At 39.6% G+C, this 22,633-nt stretch overlaps 1 protein-coding gene across 3 annotated transcripts in view; it reads right to left on the bottom strand.

Annotated features, from left to right (window-relative positions):
• TEAD1 (TEA domain transcription factor 1) overlaps positions 1-22,633 on the bottom strand; it is a 205,422-nt gene that overhangs the window by 108,397 nt on the left and 74,392 nt on the right. The gene's annotated exons all lie outside the window — the stretch shown is intronic.

Genomic DNA, 22,633 nt, shown 5'->3' with positions numbered 1-22,633 from the left:
GAAAATTTAGTGCACCAGCAGGGTCTACATGGACCAATTAATGAGCAACACATCAGTGCCCTTGAGAAATCACATCCCCATAGTATGCATTATGCCCCCATGTAGACAAGCCTTTAGTTTGTGGCAAGCTGGGTTGTAAATTTACCTCACACTAGCGTGCTGTGAACTAACTGTCTGTGTGGACCCTGCTGCCACACACTAAAAGTTCTCCAGTGCACTTTAATCTACTCCCATTTCAAAGCAGGGTAAATTAATCCACACGAGGGAATTTTTAGTGCACAGCAGACAGGTTCACACAGATAGAATCATAGAATATCAGGGTTGGAAGGGACCTCAGGAGGTCATCTAGTCCAACCCCCTACTCAAAGCAGGACCAATCTCCCATTTTTGTCCCAGATCCCTAAATGGCCCCCTCAAGGATTGAACTCACAACCCTGGGTTTAGCAGGCCAATGCTCAAACCACTGAGCTATCCCTCCAACAGATTTACACCCCAGCTTGCTCAAACTAAGTGTTCGTCTACACGAGCCCCCAATCAATGTCATTTATTGTTCTTTCTGCTCCTTCACAGACGGTCATCTTGGATTTTGTCTCAAGATGGCAATGCTGTGAATAAAATCAGTTGCAGCACCTGTTTTCCTTATTGTCTTCTCCCGTGCCCCCAAATAAAATCAATTAGAGTTAACCCCCCCAGATAAATATATAGACAGAGAGAGAAATAAATAAATTATGATATTGATGACTTGTACTAAATCAGAACAAAGCTATAAAATAAATTTCAAAATTAAAATACTTAACTAGCCTTTGGCTGCCCCCAGGATTCAGAGTCTAGCAGGGAAAGTAGTGTTACAGTATGACTTTCCCCACACCATCATTTGTGTGCTGAGCAGAGCTGTGGCATACCTGAGGATGTAGCCCCTTCTGGGGGAAATTATTTAGGACAAAATTTTCAAGAGGCCACTGAATTTGTATGCCTCACTTTTGTATGCTCAGATTGAGACAGCTTGAGCCTGATAGGTGATGACTAAGGCTAAGATTTTGTCATGGGTATTTTTAGTAAGTGTCACGGACAGGTCGCAGGCATTAAACAATAATCATGGAAGGGCAGGCCCCGTGATGTGGAGCTGGAGCCGAAGCTCTGCAGCACAGTGCGGGGCTGACAGCCTGAGCCCGACCGCCCTGGCCTGATGTTGCGGAGGTCAAGTAAAAATCAGGGAATCCATGACCTCCATGACCAACTCGGAGCATTCGTGATGACGACCAGCAGCTATTTCAGTGAGAGTAGTGGTTGCCCAGACAACAGGGCTGATACAGTGACCTGTGGGAAGAATGTTGGGTTTGTCACACATAACATTACATTTTGGGACACACGACAATACACCCAGAATTCATTTCGGGGGGGGAAATACCATTAAAAATGAACCAAAAAATGGTTGGCCTCAGCTTAACCTTCCAATATTTTGTCATAAAGTGGCCTCTTGCATACCTAGATGCAATAAAATAAAAATAAGCAGCTGGCAAAATTTCACAGAAAAGCTAAAATCTAGAACTGGGAACTCTCCCAAAATGCAACAGCAAGACTATAGGCAAAAAAAATGTCATCACTTTCACACAACATAAGAACACCCTTACTGAGTCAGACCAATGGTCCATCTAGCTCAGTGTTCTCTCCTACGACAGTGCATGTGCCAGATGCTTCAGACAGAACAAACCGAACAGGGCAATTACTGGGCATTCCCTGTCGTACAGCCCCAGCTTCTGGCAATTGGAGGTTTAGGGACACCCAGAGCACAGGGTTGCATTCATGACCATCTTGGCTACTAGCCATTGAGGGACCTGTCCTCCACAAACTTATCTAATTCTGGTTTGAACCCAGTTATACTTTTGGCAACTTCAGAGGCAGTGGATTAGATGTCTCATTATGTAATTTCCAAAAGGAGATGGTTCTCAGGACAAAAATCTCACCCTAACTTGCACTGTTGAAACTCCATTGGTTTCAATGGCGCTGCACTGCTATAACACAGAGGACAAGCTGGCCTTTTCTGTGCAACCTGGTATAACATTTTTGTCCAGTCAATTTTGCTCAGCATTTTAGCTTCATTTTTTTTTAACAACTGGCAAGACAATTTTCTACACAGAAAACTCTGTTAAGATTTATATCCACTTACTTCAGGTTATCTTTTGAAGTTTAATCTAAACAAGCTTTGAAATCAAGGTTTGCCTGTAATAGCCAGCCCACCACTTCATTCGATTGTCTGGTACAACTTTCAATTCTCACAGGCAATTTCACAATTGCAGAGTATTTCACACTATATGTTTTAAAGTTTAGTGCTATAAAAACTCTGAGACCTGCATTACAGCATATAATTCCAACTCCACTTGTTTAACCATGAATTTTCAGGTAATTTAGATGTTTGGATAACAGGAATTCTTTAAGGTAACCTGTCTTGTTATTCTTGTCACAAAAATGTCAGAAGCACTGCATCTAGCTAGCATACATTCAGACTCATGTAAACACTCTACATATTTTTTTCTAATTCCCTAGTACTGTAGTCAGAAAAGGTACCATACAAGGGCTGATTCTGCTCTCATTGACTTCACTGGAATAACTCATGATTTATTATACCAGGTGTGAGAGGCGAATCAGGCACCCAGAGCTTCATTATAGCTCCTGTAAGTCTGAATCATGTTAGAGGACAGGGAGGAGGTTACCAGCCCAAGCAACAGTGTATGGCGGCATTATATCTTTAAAAGCATAAAGTGCATCCAATACAACACCTGCGGCTGGCCTGGGTCAACTGACTTGGGCTCTCCGGGCTCAGGCTGCAGGGCTATAAATTTCCAGTGTAGACATTTGGGCTCAGGCTGGAGTCCAGGACCTGGGACACTGTAGGTCCAGCCTGAGCCTAGACACCTACACTGCAATTTTAATGGCCAGCCGCGAATGTTTTACTGCAGTGTAGACATACCCTTGGGTGCTTGTGTAGGGAGGTACTCCCAGATTTGTAAAAAGAGCGCTTCCCCTGAACACTGCTCTGACAGCACACTGAGCGGCAGGGCTATGGTCCAACCTTCCTGGCCAAGCCACCCTCACAATGAGAATGCTAGCACTGCCATCAACACTAGCTAGGCCTTTTTCCTTACTCACTAGTCCTGTAGCCATTGGCCTAATTATTGCACACACACACACGCATGCAAGCACACACACAAACCTCTGAGCTGGAGTGGGCATAATTTTACCCTAAAAATGCAACATCAAAACCAACAGCGTGAACAGACTTAAAAGTGCAATCTTTACTAATATTCTTAGCCCCCCTTACTGCTTTATTTAAAATTTAAAGCTGTACTTCATATTGTTTTTATTTGTGTGGTTAATCCATAGCTTGGAACGAGTATATGTAAAAACCTTATGATTTGCTACAGCATGCCGTTAATCTGCAATCTCTTCTTTGTTTATACATATGCTCTACTTCAAAGAAAAATATGCAGAGACAGAAAAGCCAGTTTGAAAGCAGATTTTAAACATTACTTGCTTTTAGCAAGTTTGATTAATTTCTGATTCTGATCAATTTTATCTATAAGAAAGGACTAATGAAGCCACCGTGCTGATATACCTAGCAAGATAAGTGAGCTGCCAACTTTGTAATTCAAGACTTTGTTCTTTTCTTTCTCATAAAAAACAAGCAAACAAACAAACATTAAACAGTTAATGCAACAGCTCTGAAATAGATGGTAACTTTTTATATTAAAAAGGATTTCCAGTGGACAAGATTTAGGTGGGACCACAGGCTTTCAATCAAAGCTTCCTTTATTTCTAAGAAGCTGTGTACCGTAGGAGGTTAAGGTTATCACATAATAGGTGACTCTGCACAGCTTTAGAAATAGACAATATATGTCTTATTTTCAAAAATGTGTAACTTAGAAAAGCTAGAGTACAGAAAGTTTTAATCCTGTTAGCTCTGCAGACTCAATACAGCTCTGGCAAAGGGAGTTGGATTCTTTTTCTGTGTCACACATCAACACCCAATGGTTGTTAACCATTCACTTGAAATCCAGTCAGCTTAAAAAAAAAAAGAATTAAAAGTAGTTTCAGGCACTATACCTGCCCTTGAATCCCCCTGTAACCATTTGTATCCGTTTTCAAAAGTTTCTCTCTGCCCTTATAATGAACAAAAGCCGGTTTTGTGTCAGTGGTACTACACAAATTTACACCAGCTGAGGATGGCATTTATTTTTTAAAACAGAGACCCTTCCCACAGTTTTGCCACCTGTCAAGGTCCATTTTAGTGGTGTGTGCTAATGGAATAATGATGAGTTTTAGCAGATTTTTCTTCCAGGTTATTAGAGACTTCTACTTCTAGATATTGTACTTCAGATACCCAGGAAGTCTCTTTAGGAAACTGAGTCATGGTTTCTGAGCTTCTGCCAAAACAAAGTAACTTGCTAAAATTCAGACCACATCCTCTAAATTCACTGTCACTTTCAGTGGTTCCAGACCAGGGTAAGGTCTGTGAAAGTGACTAGTAGGGTCTTGCACATTTAGAATTACTTCATCTTTGAGGTTGTCATCACATATCCCTTTATTAGTGTTTCTGATTATTCCCACTAAAAGTCTGATTACCAAGTCAAATAGCATGCTAAAGAGGGGACAGCCTCATGTGGTGCCCCATGACAGAGTGAAGGTAGTAGACAGTTTGTCATTGTTTACCAATGAGGCTCTTTATCATTTTAAATTGGTCCCCGCTTCAGCAACTCCAAGGCCAACCTTGCTCACTCATTCGTCCAGTTCTCGCACAAGTGCCATTGTTCTTTTCTCCATCCTATCCCTGAAGCATGGACAACACTCCCTGGATTACGCTAAAAAGACACTGAACTGTCCTCCTTCATATGCCTTCTTGACACCCTCTTCTACTGACATACCTACAGTGAAATGCCTGCTGCTAATGCAGCAGGGATTACTGACAGCAAAATTTATTTTAATTTATATTCTATAAATAAAAATGTTGAATGTCTCAAAGCCACCGTAATGTACACAATCTATGTAACCATGGGTTTCTATAACTATTACCCTCATCCCTCCTACCTGCTTTTTGTGATACACCCACTTATGCAACTTGCTTTAAAGCTGTAAACTGTTGGAGCAGGGACTGTTTCGAACTCTGTGTCTATAACAGTCCCTAGCACAATGGGGCCCTTATCCTGACTGTATTCTTCTGGCACTGCTATAATGCAAATATTACTGCTACTACTACTACTACTAATAATAATTAATAATTAACCTGAAATATCATTAATGTAACAGTGATATATCAATGTGGCTGAAGAATAACTTTATGTCAACTTTTCTTGAGAGGCTGTACAAAAACCGCTGAATAAATAATTAATATCAGCTTGCATTTACATAGTCTCTTTCATCTCAAAGGATCCCCAAACACTTTACAAACTCAATTGAAGGATCACTTCACCCACCACATCTAGGATGAAATGCAACAGCTGCTTATCAGTGTATAACAACAGTACACAACAGTTAAGGCAGGAAGTGAAGAATATAATAGCCAATTGAAACTGCAGGGGGAATAGGGTAGCCAGAATGCAATTGTAGGAACAGGAATTTGTCCACCACACGTTACAACTTCTACAACAAACTGGCTCACATTCTGTGAATGTCAAGATGTGAAATACCCCAATTTAAATTGGCATCTCCTCCATCACAAATACTATATGCTCAGAAAAAAAAACCCAACAATCCACAAATAGATGTCCAGTACTAACTTTACTATACAGTTTCCAATGCTATTAGCCTTTTGAATACATTCCAGATTAAAATGATAGATCAGTATTCCATTAAGCTGTAACTAGCCTTTAAATAACATAATTTCACTTTTTCCAATTAAACCTTTTGTGTGTATAAACTAACAACTTGATAGCCAGTCTGGGTCACTTAAAATACTTAAAAAACACATTAGCACCAAACTGAAATTGGTTTATAACAGCTGGGTCATATAAATATATTTCCATATCTTTTTACCTCTATTTTAATGGTTAATATAAATATCCAAGTCAGCCTTCAGTCTCCCTAGTAATCAGCTATACACAGCTGAGATATGGATTGTCTGGTTTTTAATTTACTATATAGAACCAACACATAGACTTTCTTCTTAGTTATGCTAAAATAAAAGAAAACAAAGAAGCGTATAATGTTCAAGGAGCAGCAGACTAATATATGGTCATACCCTCTCAATGAACAAGCTACGGTCTTTTGAAGTGGTATGACTCTAAAGGAAGTGAAGTCTCCTTAGACAGTATGGAAGGTGCTGTAATTATAAAGCACCTTTGGCTGGGAGATTACTAATGAGAGTGTACTATGAAAAGGGGAACATTAAATAGGTTAGACTACATACTGTAGAAAAGGTTCATGAATAAGGCTGTATCTGAGAATGCAGACTATTCCTGGCAGGTCATATGCTTTAAAATTAAATTAAAATTATGGTAAACGTCAACTTTTGTTTCCACAGAACTTTTTAAATGTTTTTGGTTTCACACAACAGGGCCCTGTTCAGCATCTTGCTGCCATGGTGTTTTTCTATCTTGACAATTCACTTCCGTGAACAGGCATGCAGCCAACTCAAATGAGACTCAATGCAGTGAAAAGCCCTTCAGGTAAACAGTGTGATAAGCTAAACTGCAAAAACTAGACAATGTTTTTGGACTATGAGGCAGTTGCTATGGAGACAGTTGCTAATTAACTGCATTCAGCCAAGAGAACAAAAGGTTTAAGGGCAGACAGGACTCTGTATCTTAGAGTGAGCAATGCATAACATCTTACGCAATCTGCACATCTCTCATAGCTCGAATACCTGAGGCCTTTGCTTAGGTTGCAAAATACCTTACGAAATGACAAGTGTGTTTTATTCATTTTAATCTGAATTAATTCTGCAATAGCCACGACCTATCAGAACTTAAAAAACAAAACGAGAATCCATACATAAAAGTTATGGATATCACAAATCAAAATGTATAAAGTCAGAACTATATTGAACATTTACACTTTTTAGGTTCATTCAAAGTTACTTCTTTCACATCTAATAAAAAAGGTAAATGAAAATCACTTCTAAGACAGCATAATGCACATGATTTATTACTCTCTGTTATGTGCTAAGAATGATTAAGTTTCAAGTTTAGTGCTCAAAATAATGAATCCTTCATCTCCTCCCCAAACTAAACTGTCAGAAACATGCTGGTTGGAAGGGAAGTTCCCTTGCCTCCACTTGATCTAAGCATATACGTACTCTGAACTAAATGGCTTATATGTTGGGATGGGTATTTCTTGTGATTTATTATTTCTACATTTCCAGTTAGGCCTATATGGCACTTTACAGACAAAGGACAACATTTTCAGAAGTGCCAAAGTGACTTAGGAGTATATGCCCCATTTTCGAAAGTGACTTGGGCTCCTACATGCCTAATTCACTTTTTTTAATTGCCGTTAGGTACTTTTGAAAATTTTACCCAGATGCAGTAAGACAAAATTTCAGCTCCAAAGACTTTACAATCTAAGGACCTGATTCTGATCTCACAATAAATCAATGACTTCAGTAGAGTGACACCAGTGTAAAACTGGGTCGAGTGAGATGAAATTCAGACCCTAAGTTACACAATGTGTATAGGGTCAAAGTTGTTGGGTAAACGTCCTTTAAGCCTACAATTTCAGTTTCTTCCATGGACGGAAGACCTGGTACATTGTAAAGAAAAGGCTCAATCAGCTGTTAGTAAGACTAATAGATTCTTCACAATAGATAACTTGGAAAATATATCCTTTACTGATTCATTCTCCCCAGAAATATTCTTAATTTTAAGATCTAGACATTTGGACTGACGGGTCAACAATACACTGCTGCAACACACTGCTGTCTCATTTTCATCAGACCCAAACATGGTAGCATCTTTGCTTTCCCATTGTCTGGTTGAGATTGGTACTTGTCTGAAAGTGAGCAGACTGAAGCTTTCCCAATTAGAGGGAGGTGGTGCTGATGTGGTGGAAAATGATCTTGAGATTCACAATTTAGGGAAGCTTTTGGGTCTTTAATAATTTTCCATTCTCTCTTCCTGGATGTTTGTAAGCATTCCTCTTTGATCTGCATCTTGCCACTATTATCTATGCTTTTGTGCACTCCAGACTGGATTATTCTAATGAGCTCTATGTAAGGCTACTTTGGAAGGCTACTCAAAAACTTCAGTTAGTGTAACATACATTTTGCCTGATTTAGTGGTGTTGTCTTAGTAAAGAATGCCCTACAGCAATTGTGCATCACCCACACAGCCTTTGCATTTGCTTACAAGTGCAACTCAAGATGTTGAGTCTGATTTATGATGTCCTATATAGTTTTCAACCTGCATTTCAGAGGAACCATCCCTCTTCTCATGCAGCCCCATGACAGCTGAGATCCCCTTATTAACAGTCCGTAGATGGTTGGCTATTTTCAGGGGAGGGCCTCCCAAAGCGGAAATTATTTTTCCCTACCTCCATTTTGAAACAGCCTGAGATATTTTTCATTTAAGGCATGATGCAAGGCCTATTCCCCTCCCCCCGCCTTTGCTTGGGGGTTGCAGATTAGAGTAGTTGGGAAGGTAATTGTAGTAGGCAAATCTCATTTTTACTTGATATACTGGGCTTTAGAAGCCATGTTATGCTGAATGAACATGCAACCAGAGATTTATTTAATAGGAGCATTTTATATATCTCTATATAATTATAATTCAGTGTAAATCCTTCAAGGCAAGGATTGTCCCAGCACAATGGAGCTCTAATCCCAACTGGAGCCTTTGGGCACTATCATAAATAAAAATGGTTTACTATTACTCCTCCTCCTCCTAAGGAGAGAAATACATTGTTTACTTCCTTTGATCTTTAACAAGTCTTTTAAATGACAATTTATACACACGCATAATATTATCTGCGATTACACTACACCTGCTTCCATATGTTTTGTTTTAATTTACTGAGCTAGCACTGTTGTCTTGTGTGCGGGTACCGAGGGGATACAAACGGAGTTGTGTTTTTAGCACAACTCTTGTAATTGAAATCTGAAACTATACCCGACTGTTCCCTGTGATACCTAGTTCCAGTGATATCTATCCTAAGTGACGGCTCAAGAGACCAACAAAGATCGATGAAGGTGACTTTCTAATAAAGGTGGAACCTAAATGTACTTTATATATATATATATATATATATGCGCGTGTGCTCTCTCTCTCTCTCTAAATATAAATATAAATGTACTATATATATATATATATATATATATATAGGGATACTATGGGATGGTTTCTTAAAGTCTGAGTAAAAGTAGCATGTTTCACAGTTTTCATTTTTATGACATTTCAGGAACCCACAATAGGCATTTTTATGATTTGTGTCCTAATGTTAGGATTTGAAGTTGACTCCTTCTTAAGAGGCATGGAATAAGTTCACACCTCATTTGACGCTATTACTTTAGCCAGTCTCGTTGTTTTCTGCACACTGAACAAGTAAGCAATGCACTAATTTAGTACATGAGGGCTTAAAACTTTTTTTTAAATGACATTTTAAATTATGGGGCGCCTGCAAACAGATCCTAAATCTGCATGGCACATGGATTTTCAACACCAGCCAATTTAGATTGCCCCTCTACATCCCTTGCACCATTAATCACTAGCCCACATTACTGTACTTCATATTTCTTTTACATAAACAGAGGTCTGCAAGATTTTTAAACTCCTGCCTAGCAGGTAGAAATTATTAGTTATTATACGGCAAACTGAATTTTAAACATAGGGACCCAATTCTGTTCTCAGTTACACTGTCATAAATCTGGAACAACTCCATTAGATTTACAACAGTGTAACTGAGGGGGAAATTGAGACCAACATATTTTCTAAACCAGTAATTAAAGATCAGAAGTTTAGCCTGGCACATGCCATAAGGACTTAAATGCACCATGCAAAAAGAAAGTAAACTATTTTCACTGCTGCAATGAAAGTTATAAGGAAAAAATATACACTCCTCTTCCAAATATTGCAGGATACTTTAACACCAGGAGAAATTTTTTTTTAAAGGAGACTGAAATTACCCTATTTTCAGTCCATATAGTAAACAAAAGAAGGTTGCTTAAGGCAGTGGTTCTCAAAGCCGGTCCGCCGCTTGTTCAGGGAAAGCCCCTGGCGGGCCAGACCGGTTTTTTCACCTGCCGCGCCCGCAGGTTTGACCCATTGTGGCTCCCACTGGCCGCGGTTCACCACTCCAGGCCAATGGGGACTGTGGGAAGCGGCGCGGGCCAAGGGACGTGCTGGCTGCCCTTCCCGCAGCCCCCATTGGCCTGGAGCAGCAAACCGCGGCCAGAGGGAGGCACGATCAGCCGAACCTGCAGACGCGGCAGGTAAACAAACCGGTCCAGCCCTCCAGGGGCTTTTCCTGAACAAGCAGCGGACCGGCTTTGAGAACCACTGGGTTAAGGCACTGGACTAGGACAAGTCAATCTCTCTGTGCTTTGCTTCCCTATTTGTAAAAAGAGTACAAAAGGGTATAATAAACCTTCCTTAGTCTCTCTCGTCTGCTTAGACTGCAAGCTCTTCGAGGTAGAATCTCTTTTTCCCCCATGCATAGCACCTGGCAAAATGCTGCCCAGATTTGGCTGGGACCTCTAAATACTACCATACTACGAATTATAGATAATAATAAAGCACACAACACATTCCTTGCATGTCATTTTAAAAATTGCTCATATTAAAATACTGTTAACAAATAAAAAAAACCTGATACGACAGAAGTATACCATGAATAGAGAGTCACAGAAATTAACAACTGAAGAGACTTATTAATCTACCCATCCCCACCTTAAGAACATAAGAACATAAGAATGGCCTTACTGGGTCAGACCAAAGGTCCATCCAGCCCAGTATCCTGTCTACCGACAGTGTCCAATGTCAGGTGTCCCAGAGGGAGTGAACCTAACAGGTAAAAATCTAGTGATCTCTCTCCTGCCATCCATCTCCACCCTCTAACAAACAGAAGCTAGGGACACCATTCCTTACCCATCCTGGCTAATAGCCATTAATGGACTTAACCTCCTTGAATTTATCCAGTTCTCTTTTAAACCCTGTTATAGTCCTGGCCTTCACAACCTCCTCAAGCAAGGAGTTCCACAGGTTGAAGAACTTCCTTTTATTTGTTTTAAACCTGCTTACCCATTAATTTCATTTGGTGGCCCCTAGTTCTTATATTATGGGAACAAATAACTTTTCCTTATTCACTTTCTCCACACCACTTATGATTTTATATACCTTTTATGATTTTATATATTTCATATCCCCCCTTAGTCTCCTCTTTTCCAAGCTGAAAAGTCTTAGCCTCTTTAATCTCTCCTCATATGGGACCCATTCCAAACCCCTAATCATTTTAGTTGCCCTTTTCTGAACCTTTTCTGATGCCACTATATCTTTTTTGAGATGAGAGGACCACATCCGTACGCAGTATTCAGGATGTGGGCATACCATGGATTTATATAAGGGCAATAAGATATTCTCCATCTTATTCTCTATCCCTTTTTTAATGATTCCTAACATCCCATTTGTTTTTTTGACTGCTGCTGCACACTGTGTGGACGTCTTCAGAGAACTATCCACGATGATGCCAAGATCTTTCTCCTTATTAGTTGTAGCTAAATTAGCCCCCATCATATTGTATGTATAGTTAGGGTTATTTTTTCCAATGTGCATTACTTTACATTTATCCACATTAAATTTCATTTGCCACTTTGTTGACCAATCACTTAGTTTTGTGAGATCTTTTTGAAGTTCTTCACAGTCTGCTTTGGTCTTAACTATCTTGAACAGTTTAGTATCATCTGCAAACTTTGCCACCTCACTGTTTACCCCTTTCTCCAGATCATTTATGAATAAGTTGAATAGGATTGGTCCTAGGACTGACCCTTGGAGAACACCATTAGCTACCCCTCTCCATTCTGAAAATTTACCATTTATTCCTACCCTTTGTTCCCTGTCTTTTAACCAGTTCTCAATCCGTGAAAGGATCTTCCCTCTTATCCCATGACAACTTAATTTACATTAGAGCCTTTGGTGAGGGACCTTGTCAAATTTCTGGAAATCTAAGTACACTATGATCCCTGGATCCCCCTTGTCCACATGTTTGTTGATCCCCTCAAAGAACTCTAATAGATTAGTAAGACATGATCTCCCTTTACAGAAACCATGTTGACTTTTGCACAACAATTCATGTTCTTCTATGTGTCTGACAATTTTATTCTTTACTATTGTTTCAACTAATTTGCCCAGTACTGACGTTAGACTTACCAGTCTATAATTGCCAGGATCACCTCTAGAGACCTTCTTAAATATTGGCTTTACATTACCTATCTTCCAGGCATTGGGTACAGTAGCTGATTTAAAGGACAGTTTACAAACCATAGTAAATACTTCTACAATTTCACATTTCAGTTCTTTCAGAACTCTTGGGTGAATGCCATCTGGTCCCGGTGACTCGTTACTGTCAAGTTTCTCAATTAATTCCAAAACGTCCTCTAGTGATACTTCAATCTGTGACAATTCCTCAGATTTGTCACCTACAAAAGACAGCTCAGGTTTGGGAATCTCCCTAACATCCTCAGCCGTGAAGACTGAAGCAAAGAATTCATTTAGTTTCTCTGCAATGACTTTATCATCTTTAAGTGCTCCTTTTGTATCTCGATCCTCCAGGGACCCCACTGGTTGTTTAGCAGGCTTCCTGCTTCTGATGTACTTAAAAACATTTTGTTATTACCTTGTGAGTTTTTGGCTGGCTGTTCTTCAAACTCCTTTTTGCCTTTTCTTATTACATTTTTACATTAATTTGGTAGTGTTTATACTCCTTTCTATTGTTACCTTGTTACAGATTGTTTCCTTCTATATATTCCCCAGGTCTTTGACAAAATTAGTTTTTAAAATTACTCAAAACAATGGTGAGTCCCTCACAAGATTATTCAACATTCTAATAGATAGAGCCCTGTGAATTTTTTTAAGGGGAGAGGGGACGAGTGGGTTGCACTCTGCCATGGCTCCCACTGCCATCTTGGCCGGGGTGATCCAGGCTGAGGTCCCTTCTCCCTGCCTGCCCAGGGACCTGTTATCAGGTACCAGGCTGGACTGTCTGTGGGGAGCCGTGGGCTGGGATGGGGGCTCAGGCTACCAGGATGAACCCAGTGACTAGCTCCTGTGGGCAGAGCAATGGTGTCTCCACTGAGGTGCTGGGGCCTCCATTCCTCCGCTGTGGTGGGATGGGATACTCTGCCAACACCCTGGGCTCACTCAATGTCACCCTGCGGCTGGATGGGGCATACCTAAGCACTGCGGGCAACAGAACTTTCTTCTCCTCAGCTCTCTATTTCCACCCCACTTCTTCAGCTGGATGTCCAACTTCTGGGTCGTGCACACACAACCCTGGAAGCAAGGGGCAGAAGTGACTTGTCTCCCTTTCACCACGGAGACACAGTGGATAGAGCAGATCCAGGGTGCTATCGCTGCTCTATCACAGTTGCTGCCCAGATGTCAGCAGCAATGGGCAGCTGTGGTTGTGGAGGCCAGCACGGTGGGCTGTGAGCACTGTATTTAGTTTTTTCCATTGTTTTTTGTTTTATTTTGTGTTATTTTGCATTTGTGAAAAACACAGGCCTCCACTAGATAACACTCAGTAAATTCTCTCTTATATTTAACCTAATTTTATCTTTACTTAACACCACCCAATCACTCCTACCTCTATTTTCTCTTTCCCATTACTATGCTCTTTCACAATATCCATTCTGCTAACTTCATTAGTCAGATTCCACCTGGTCTATGCTGGGCTACCACCCGTGTCAACCTAGCCGAGGTCACTGGCAGTTTACAGCTATGGAAAGTGGCTACAATGTTCCCTCTGGAAGGTGGACTGGAAGAGGCCAACCCAGCCCCAAAAGTGTCCAAGAAATCTACTAAATCAGCTCATCTCCTAATCAAGCTTCACTGGCAACCTTACTATGGAGCTTCAACCATAACTTGCCACTCCTTCCTACAGAGGAAAATCCTGAGCGAGGGCACCTTCACCTTCTCTCCAGGAAGGTGAATTTCCCTGGGGAGCAGTGAGATGCAATTCCCTCTACCTATATTTCTACACAAGCGGCGGAACAAGTTTGGGAACCACTGAATTAGAGACATGAGTAGTCTATAAGGAGGCCACCATAAAATACAAACACTGACTATACCCAGGAGACTCCTCAAAGGCTTGACCTATATAGTGGTGGTTGTGGGAATGTGCTAATTGCTACAGGAGCATCGCTGAGCCTTCTGAATAGAGGATTCAAGTGTTGACTGGAGTCCGCTCTATGTAAAATCCCGACAGACTGTTTTACTGCCACCCTTAGATGCTGCAGAGAATAGAAGGAAAATTCACTATTCTCTGGGGGTTTCTATTTCCTTGTGAATTCAGGGGCCATCTTTCTTTACAATCAACTTCATTGGCAAAGCCTGAGCCAAGACAGTAACATCAGTACCCTACATTTTAAAAGTGTATTCAGTTTGGCACCAGCATATTTATGTTCACTCTTCCCCCTCCCCCACTCTCCAAGATTATTTTTCTAACAAAATATAGCCTTTGCTTTAACTGGTATAATAATTTTAGAGTGCCCAGGGCTAGAAGAGGCTTTGGGGGCTACTTGTTCCATTTGAACATGCTCCAAATTGTTTGGATCAAAAAAATGTTTAACCCCTTAATTTAAAACATACTTTCAGAGTAAAATCAACTGATGATGTCCACTCTTCAGTGTTGCATTCTACTATTCAAGACTGACTGTGCTGCATTATATTATGTGTGTGATATTAAAAAATTCACACAATAGTATGAATACGGCTGCTCTGAGGGCCTCTCAAAAATCGTGTGTGTAAAATCATGAGGCAATCCCTGTAAGTAACATTTAAAAATAAATATTAGTTCTGCGTAACATGGCCTCAGGAGCCAATGCAAAACCATCTGACCACTGTGGCATTTGCTCTGGGAAAGTTTTCTAGAGCTCTCTATCAGATGCTGTGGGGTAAGATGTGGGGTGGTGTAGATCAGGGGAAAATCCCATTTCTCTGAGAGACTGCACTTCCCACAAAGATCAGCGATTCGGTGAATGCTCTTCACTTTTCCATTTCCCCTTTTGACCCGTAATTCTATTTGTGGCCAGCCCAGCATCAGGCAGGTCCAGTGGAAAAAGCTTTCAGGTGGAGTTCTCCCATCCACAAGGTTCCGGTGCCTGTGTTTTGACCAATCATCTCGATCGGTCCAAGTTCTGTGTTACATGAAAGGCTGGCAGTGAGTCTATTTCCAGAGTGCCCCCTTGATTACGGATGTCAGCCATAGCAGTGGTGTTGTCAGGCTAGTTTCTGACTGGTTTACCTTTCAGTCAGTCCTGAAAGCACAACAGTGCTCTCTTTGCTGTTCATGTCTCTCTCTTGTTGAAAGACTGAGTCAGGCTCTCCCACCGCTACCCCCACTTTAACATGGCCCTCTTCCTTGAGACACTCATTAGAAAGCATGTGCCCCTAAACTGGGACATTCGTGTCTACTGCAAAACCCAATCACTCTACACATTCTAGTGGTAACACCTAACCCAAAGAAAGTGGTTATTGTAGCCAGGTCTGAATTTTGCGAGACAGGTTTGACCAATATTTGAATCTGGGAGGATGCCAGTGTCAGCTGATATGAAAGGAGAAATCTCCACAGCAGTTTCATACAGAGGTTATCAAAGAGATCCTCATCCAGGTTATCTGTTACAATCCTTAAAAGCCTGTGGGGCTCAGACTGTGGCACCGTTGTTCCTGAATGGTCTTCTTCTGGACTGGAAAAGAGTTCTGACCTGTAGCGTTTTTAAGAGGGACCCCACTTATTGCAACATAAGATCTCAAAAGGAAGAGTGCTTTTTCTACTACAATCACTATCCCTCTGGGTTTTTGCACGTATCCATTCGCTCTCATGATCTTTTCGATACTAGGCTACTGATTCCCCCTGGTACAGCAGACCTACCTATTTTAGCTATCCAACACATGCCCTCCCCAATGTTACAAACTAATTTCTTAAGAATAGCTTGTTGCAAACAGCTATCTGCAGTTACAGGATCTCAGGTTAAAGTAGTAACATCAACCTTGGAGGAAAAAGGGACTGAACTTGTATAAATCACACTCAACAATCTTTTAACAAATGTCCTGGATATTCAAGTGAGCTCATATTATTTTAGATACATTCCACTAAGCCAAAAAGGAACTCCTCCCATTCGCAAAATGTGCACATTTAGGTCAACACATTTTTAATATTTACATTTTCATAAAGAGAAAAATTGCTCTGATCGCCATTCTGCATCACTAGGAATGGATGTTGAGTGATGCTAGCCTCTCAGATTCCTGAGATGAACAAGCCACCTTATCATGCAGAAAGTTAGTCTCTGCTTGGTGCAGAGTGAGAGAGAATTCAGATGAAAACTCTGCTCTACAGATGGGTACCAAACATTGCAAAACCTGTTGAGAGATTGCACAGAGTTGGCCTGACATTCTACTTCACAATACAAGGTTTATATAGGACTTTCAGCATCTGCTTTGCATAACTAAGTAGAGAGGGAATAATATGTCAAAAAGGGATAAGACTTCTAAAATGAACTCCCAAATATTATCCTGCACTTGCTTGGTGCACAATTCAGTAGCAGCTCTCCTTTGGAGTATGTTATTCCACATTCCTGGTTCGACATAGCCAGTGGAGGCCCTCAGTATTTATGTCATGTATGATTCTTCAACCCACAGATTAATTTCTTCCTCTGTCTTCTCCCACCTGCTTCATAGGTAGGAGCCCTTATCTTTTAAGGCAGTGCTCTTCAGGCACTGCTCACACTGTCATTGAAGGTGGAAGCTGGCAGCAAAGAGGAAAAAAAAACTTCTCTAGATCATTGAGTTCTACCTCTCTGTCCCAATTCCTGGTTAGAGAAACATTTAATCCAGAGAGACCAAGGTACAAAAACTAAACTGGTCTCCCATGTGGCCAGAACAAAGCACTACTACTACCGAGGTCACACAGTCAGCTCCACTTTCTTCTTTAAGAACAGAAATTATATTATGTAACCTGCCTTCCTGAATAGGCAGTATGATGATGCAATACAATGAACAATCACAGGATTGCAAGAATGTTTCTAGACAGATTTGTTTACAATGTAAGTAACCTAAATAGTAACTTTCATAATAGGTGTCCTATCTCTGGTGCATTTTGTGTATGTTGCTGTGAGACAGAAAATACAAGAGCACATCTTTGCACAACGATTGCAATAACAGATGAATAAACATGCAACCTGACACCCCACATCTGCTATTTCATCATTCCAAATACCTTATGCACATTCAAATATATTTAATGGAGTGGAAACTTTATAAGGTAGTAATATCTTTGTAGAAGCAGTAACTGGTATGGAAACTTTCAAATTAAAAGCAAAACTAAAAAATAATTGTTAACAAGTTAGTATTGTTTCATTAAGCTATTCACCTAATAGTTTCCTGATAAATACCTAGACAGAGGAAGGGAAGGGTATTGACCTACAGTGTCACATTAGCCTTACAGAATAGGGCTTTTTGCTGGTGTATTAGTTGTGAGAAGTTCCATTAATATTAGTGTGGTGCTTTGGAGATGAAAAGTGCTGTTATAAATCTTGCAATATTCTATTTGCCTAGGCAAAATATTTTTATTTGATGAGTGAATAAAATACCATTAGTTTTTTCATTACCATCTTGGTAAGGACAGACCCATAGCTTTTGTGCCTGGACTACTAAATTTATATAACAGTTTTTCAAAGTTGCAATATACTCTTACAACTTTACATTGGGCTTATTCATCTTCGTAGAATATGTAAACAGCTTGATTACATTTTTCATAAAACTATTAATAAATTCGTCCAGTAGTTTTGTTTCCTACACAGATACATTTGCTTCATCACTCAAGATTTTTTTACAGGATACACTGATTTTTTTTAATTTAAAAAATTAAATATCATTTTCCCTATTATATACAACAGCCATCTTTGCTATCTTGAGGATAAGTTAATAATATTGTTAGTAAAGTATTTGCATGTCTACAGGAATTATCACACTTAATGACTATTCTGAATTACGTTTATATCATCCCCAAAGTGCTACCAAAGATATATCTTAATATAGCTACATTTTAGCTGAATGAAAACAAACACTCTGGATCAAATTAATTCCCGCTGTAACACCACTGACTTCAGGGTTGTTACACCAGGGATGAATTAGAGTTGCATTTCACTGCAGAATCTCTGCAGCCTTCATTCTTCTAATCTTTCCATAACAGTCTTTGCAGGAACAGAGACAAGTGCAGGCAAGTATCCTGCCAATAAGTGAGTTAACAGGAATCGCTACAAGTAACTAAACTATCAACTGGTGAAGACCAACAATTTGAACTAAGTACTAACACAGCTAGTGTTCTGTAATGGATTATGGGTTTTACAGAGTTTTAGAACATAAAGGTACAAATTCATGACTGTTTATTTGTGGGAGGGGAAATAAGTCCTGCAATATCACACTTCCTATTAACAAACAGTATTTGTATTTTGTCAACACTTTTCTTAATGCAATGAAAGACAAAAACAAAAAATTCCTCACACACTGAAGGCCATGCATAGCAAATATGAGTAAGGTGGGTATAAGAGTAGCCGATTTCTTCCTCACTTATTTCTTCAAAAAGTGAGCAGCAGATGTTCAGCAAATATGAGTAAGGTGGGTATAAGAGTAGCCGATTTCTTCCTCACTTATTTCTTCAAAAAGTGAGCAGCAGATGTTCAGCAATTTTCAGTATGAGGTCCTCCATTCTGGATCAAACTTTCATATTCACCTCCATTTTCCAACCATAGTCACTTCTTTATTAGTAACAATAGAACCATCACTGAGGAAAAAAAGATGGAACTTATGGGTGGTACTCTTCTGCAGAAACCATTTTCTCTATTTGTTTGGCCATTACTGGCCACTCTCTTTCTTTTAGGAATTTCCTAACCAATATTCCTGGCATGAATACTAACCTAAAATAGGTAAGTATCTTTAAGTTTTACCCGATTATTTCCCTGAGTCAAAGTTCAGGAGTTTCCGAATGCTGTATGGTTTCCATGATGGAGTGGGGGGGCCATAAAGCAGCTAAGCCCTAGTCTACATTGGAGCGGGGGATGGGGGGGAAGGAATCGATCTAAGTTACACAACTTCAGCTACGTGAATAATGTAGCTGAAGTCGACGTACTTAGATCGACTTACCGTGATGTCTTCACTGTGGTGAGTCGACTGCTGCTGCTCCCCCGTCAACTCTGCCTGCACCTCTCAAGGAGCTGGAGTACAGGAGTCGATGGGAAAGCACTTGGGGGTCAATTTATCGCGTCTAGACTAGACGCGATAAATCGACCCCCGCTGGATCAATCGCTGCCTGCCGATCCAGCAGGTAGTCTAGACATACCCTAAGAGAAGGCCAAGGCACAACAGAAGACATCACTGTTTCCTAGCATCTCACATTTCTTTTCTCCATGGATCCTCTGGATCTGCAGTAGTGAGAGGACAAATCTTCCTCCCAACCCAAACCACATAATCCTTAAATCCTTCTTCTCTGTGGGGTGCAATACCCAGAAAAGTTCTATGATCGTCTTGATACAGTCTCATGGGTTACTTTTCATGGAAGGGCTGGAGTAGAGGGAGAATGACCTGGACCAAAGAGAAAATGAAATGGCTTTGATCCACTACTTCAAAAAATCATCACAAAAGTGTGGAAGAACAGCTGAAGAAAACCAAGTCACATTCACAAGACACAGAAGCCAGGGATATCCCTCAATGCCAGAGGTAGAATTGACACAGCAGCCCACATTTCCTTCTTCAGAGAGGACAACCCACACACACCTTTCACTGCACAGATGGGATTTACAAAAACCCCAGTAGTGCCTACATACCCCTGAAGTCAAAAGTAGTAAGTAAGTAACGAACTCACACCCAACCAAATTCATGAGCTCCACTCCTAAGGACTGCTCAAGATAATCACAAAAAGAGTCGTGAAGGAATTCTGCCTTCTGCTGAAACTAAAATATCTTATTAAATCTACAGCAGAAATTGTTTAAAAACCTTTCACGAGAACAGATTCCTCCCTTCTTCAAAACATCCCTTGTTTGAAAAGGAAAATCACAACTGCCCTAACTTGAGCCCATCACAGAGAGATCATTACATTTGTCTTTATAGAAAATCATATGTATTATAGTGTCTACATTTAAAGGTAATTTCCGTTGGAAAATGAAATGGTGCTTTCTTGATCTTTTGTCTTGCATGGTTCATGGATTACAGACACATTACAAAATGCCCCAACCCTGCAGAAGCTTTGAAATATTGTAATGTCTTTCTCGTAAGAGAAATAAACTTGGTATGCCACTAAAAGGTATTAAATTATTTTCATTTTGCCACACAGAAACTAAAACACTTATGCTGTTTTGATTTCAAAATCCTTGGAGAACAATTATGCTCTTAGGACCATAAGACTCTATTATAAAGTCCTCAGAAACCTAGCATGACTTCAATAAATCCTCAAAACACGACAAAGCAGTTACTCAGCTTGAAGAATGAAAACATGAGTTCATCCACAAAAAAGTCAGGATGTAAATAATTCTGCATTTCCTAACATACTTCTTCTTCAAAATTATGGCAACATTTTAAATCAAAGTAGCTATACTGTATATGTACTTAATGTTCATATCAAATTAATAGTAAAATATTTTATTTAGGGTATGTAATTATATTTAAAAAAACAGTTCTGTATTTTATATAATGACAAATAGATGTGGCAGATATGGTTTCAGGCATTTATTGTTAATTAACTACACATATTTACTGCCATCATTTTCTATATATATATATATATATATATATATATATATATATATATATATATATATATATATATTTAGGATTCAGTACAATTGTCTTCTTAAACCTACAGTGGGAGATTGTTAAAAAGTAAACTCCTTACATGTACAAATGTGTGAGTTTTCATTAAAACACAAAAATTCACATTACAAATACATTACTTCCTGTAGAAGGGGATCTAAAAAGAAAAAATACATTTCAGAAGTCATTACTGTAAATTACCTATGGATTATGGGACTCTGATTTAAAAAACTGAGTCAACATTATTTTTGGCAGACAAGAGTGTCCATGTATAAGTACAGTCTTTCACTATAAATATATAATAAACATGTTTGCAAGTATATCTCTAACTCATTCCAGAAAAAAAGCAAACTATTAATTAAACGAATTTTTCATCCTTTTTTAAAGAGTAACAACAAAAACGTTTCATTCAAAATAGAAAGAAATCACAGGGGAAGGGGGAACAACGAGAGGAAAAAACCCTATATTCTCAGCTTAAAAAAATCAATCCAGCAGGAAAACAGGGCCTAGAAACTTTCTGCCAACAGCAGCTGAGATGCTTCATCACAAGTCTATTTTTCCAGACATTATGTTTCATTTGGCAGCAAGGGTCACATGACAGCTGCAAACTAACGCCTTAAGGTTTGTTTCTGCCTCGCTGTGACACTGACAGGCTGTGAGAGACTCCCAACGCCACAGAAAGACATTTTTTTCCTTGTTTCCATTACATCATCCAACCAGTACTGGGGGAGGGGGCACAGCTGGTGGCAGCTGCAGTACCATCTGCTTTCTCCTTACAGTGCCTGCTAGTTTGCTCTGTAGGTTCCTACTGATATTGACGGAGAAGGCACTGTGTTAAAGACACAACATGCCATTATGTGACATATATTTACAATTATTTAGGAACAAATTACTCTAAAGATCAGGAAAGCTGCATCAATGCATCAGGTAGACTCCTGATCATTTTTAACCATAACAGTACAAACCCACAAACACCAAAACACTCCATGATTAATAGAATCAAAGTGCACAGGAACAACCCACCATCTGCCTTTTACCACATGAACAGCCAAAACTAAAACTCTACACTCAGCAATATTTGCAGAAGTTAAAAAAAAAAAAAGAAAGAAAAAAAAAAAAGAAGCTAACCTAAGTCTCCAAAATCAGAGATTAGCTGGAGTAAACTGGAAAGACAAAACTAAACAACACTGGGATAATATGCCTAGGTGTCTGTATTCTTAAATGGACTATATTTAAGAAACACTATCAGAACATCATATAATTTAGCAGTTCACAAAGAGAAAAAAACCTTATGTCACTCATTGAGCGGACTGTGGAAGTGAGAAGAAGTTTATCGCTTCTTTATTAAAGTGCTATACATTTTATTGTGCAATCACTGTATTTCCAGATAATGGTTCAAGTTTTTATTTTACTGCACCATTTATTGAAAAATGAAGAGTGCTTACATATTCTTTATGCACAAGGAGTCACACTTCTAAAAACCTCCTTTTAAGAATTCTTATTCAGCCACATTGTAGATACAGCTGCAGAACTGTAAATTTAATGATTGTATCTTTTCTACCAATCACAAACTGAGGTCTGGAAAGATTGGTAACTGAATGCTCTGGAACTCCCTTAACTTCATCAGAGTTCTA

This window comes from Lepidochelys kempii, chromosome 6 (genome assembly GCF_965140285.1).
Source record: "Lepidochelys kempii isolate rLepKem1 chromosome 6, rLepKem1.hap1, whole genome shotgun sequence".
Taxonomy (NCBI): Eukaryota; Metazoa; Chordata; order Testudines; family Cheloniidae; genus Lepidochelys; species Lepidochelys kempii.
The sequence above is the reverse complement of the archived record's forward strand: the minus strand, read 5'-3'. Positions and strand labels throughout refer to the sequence as shown.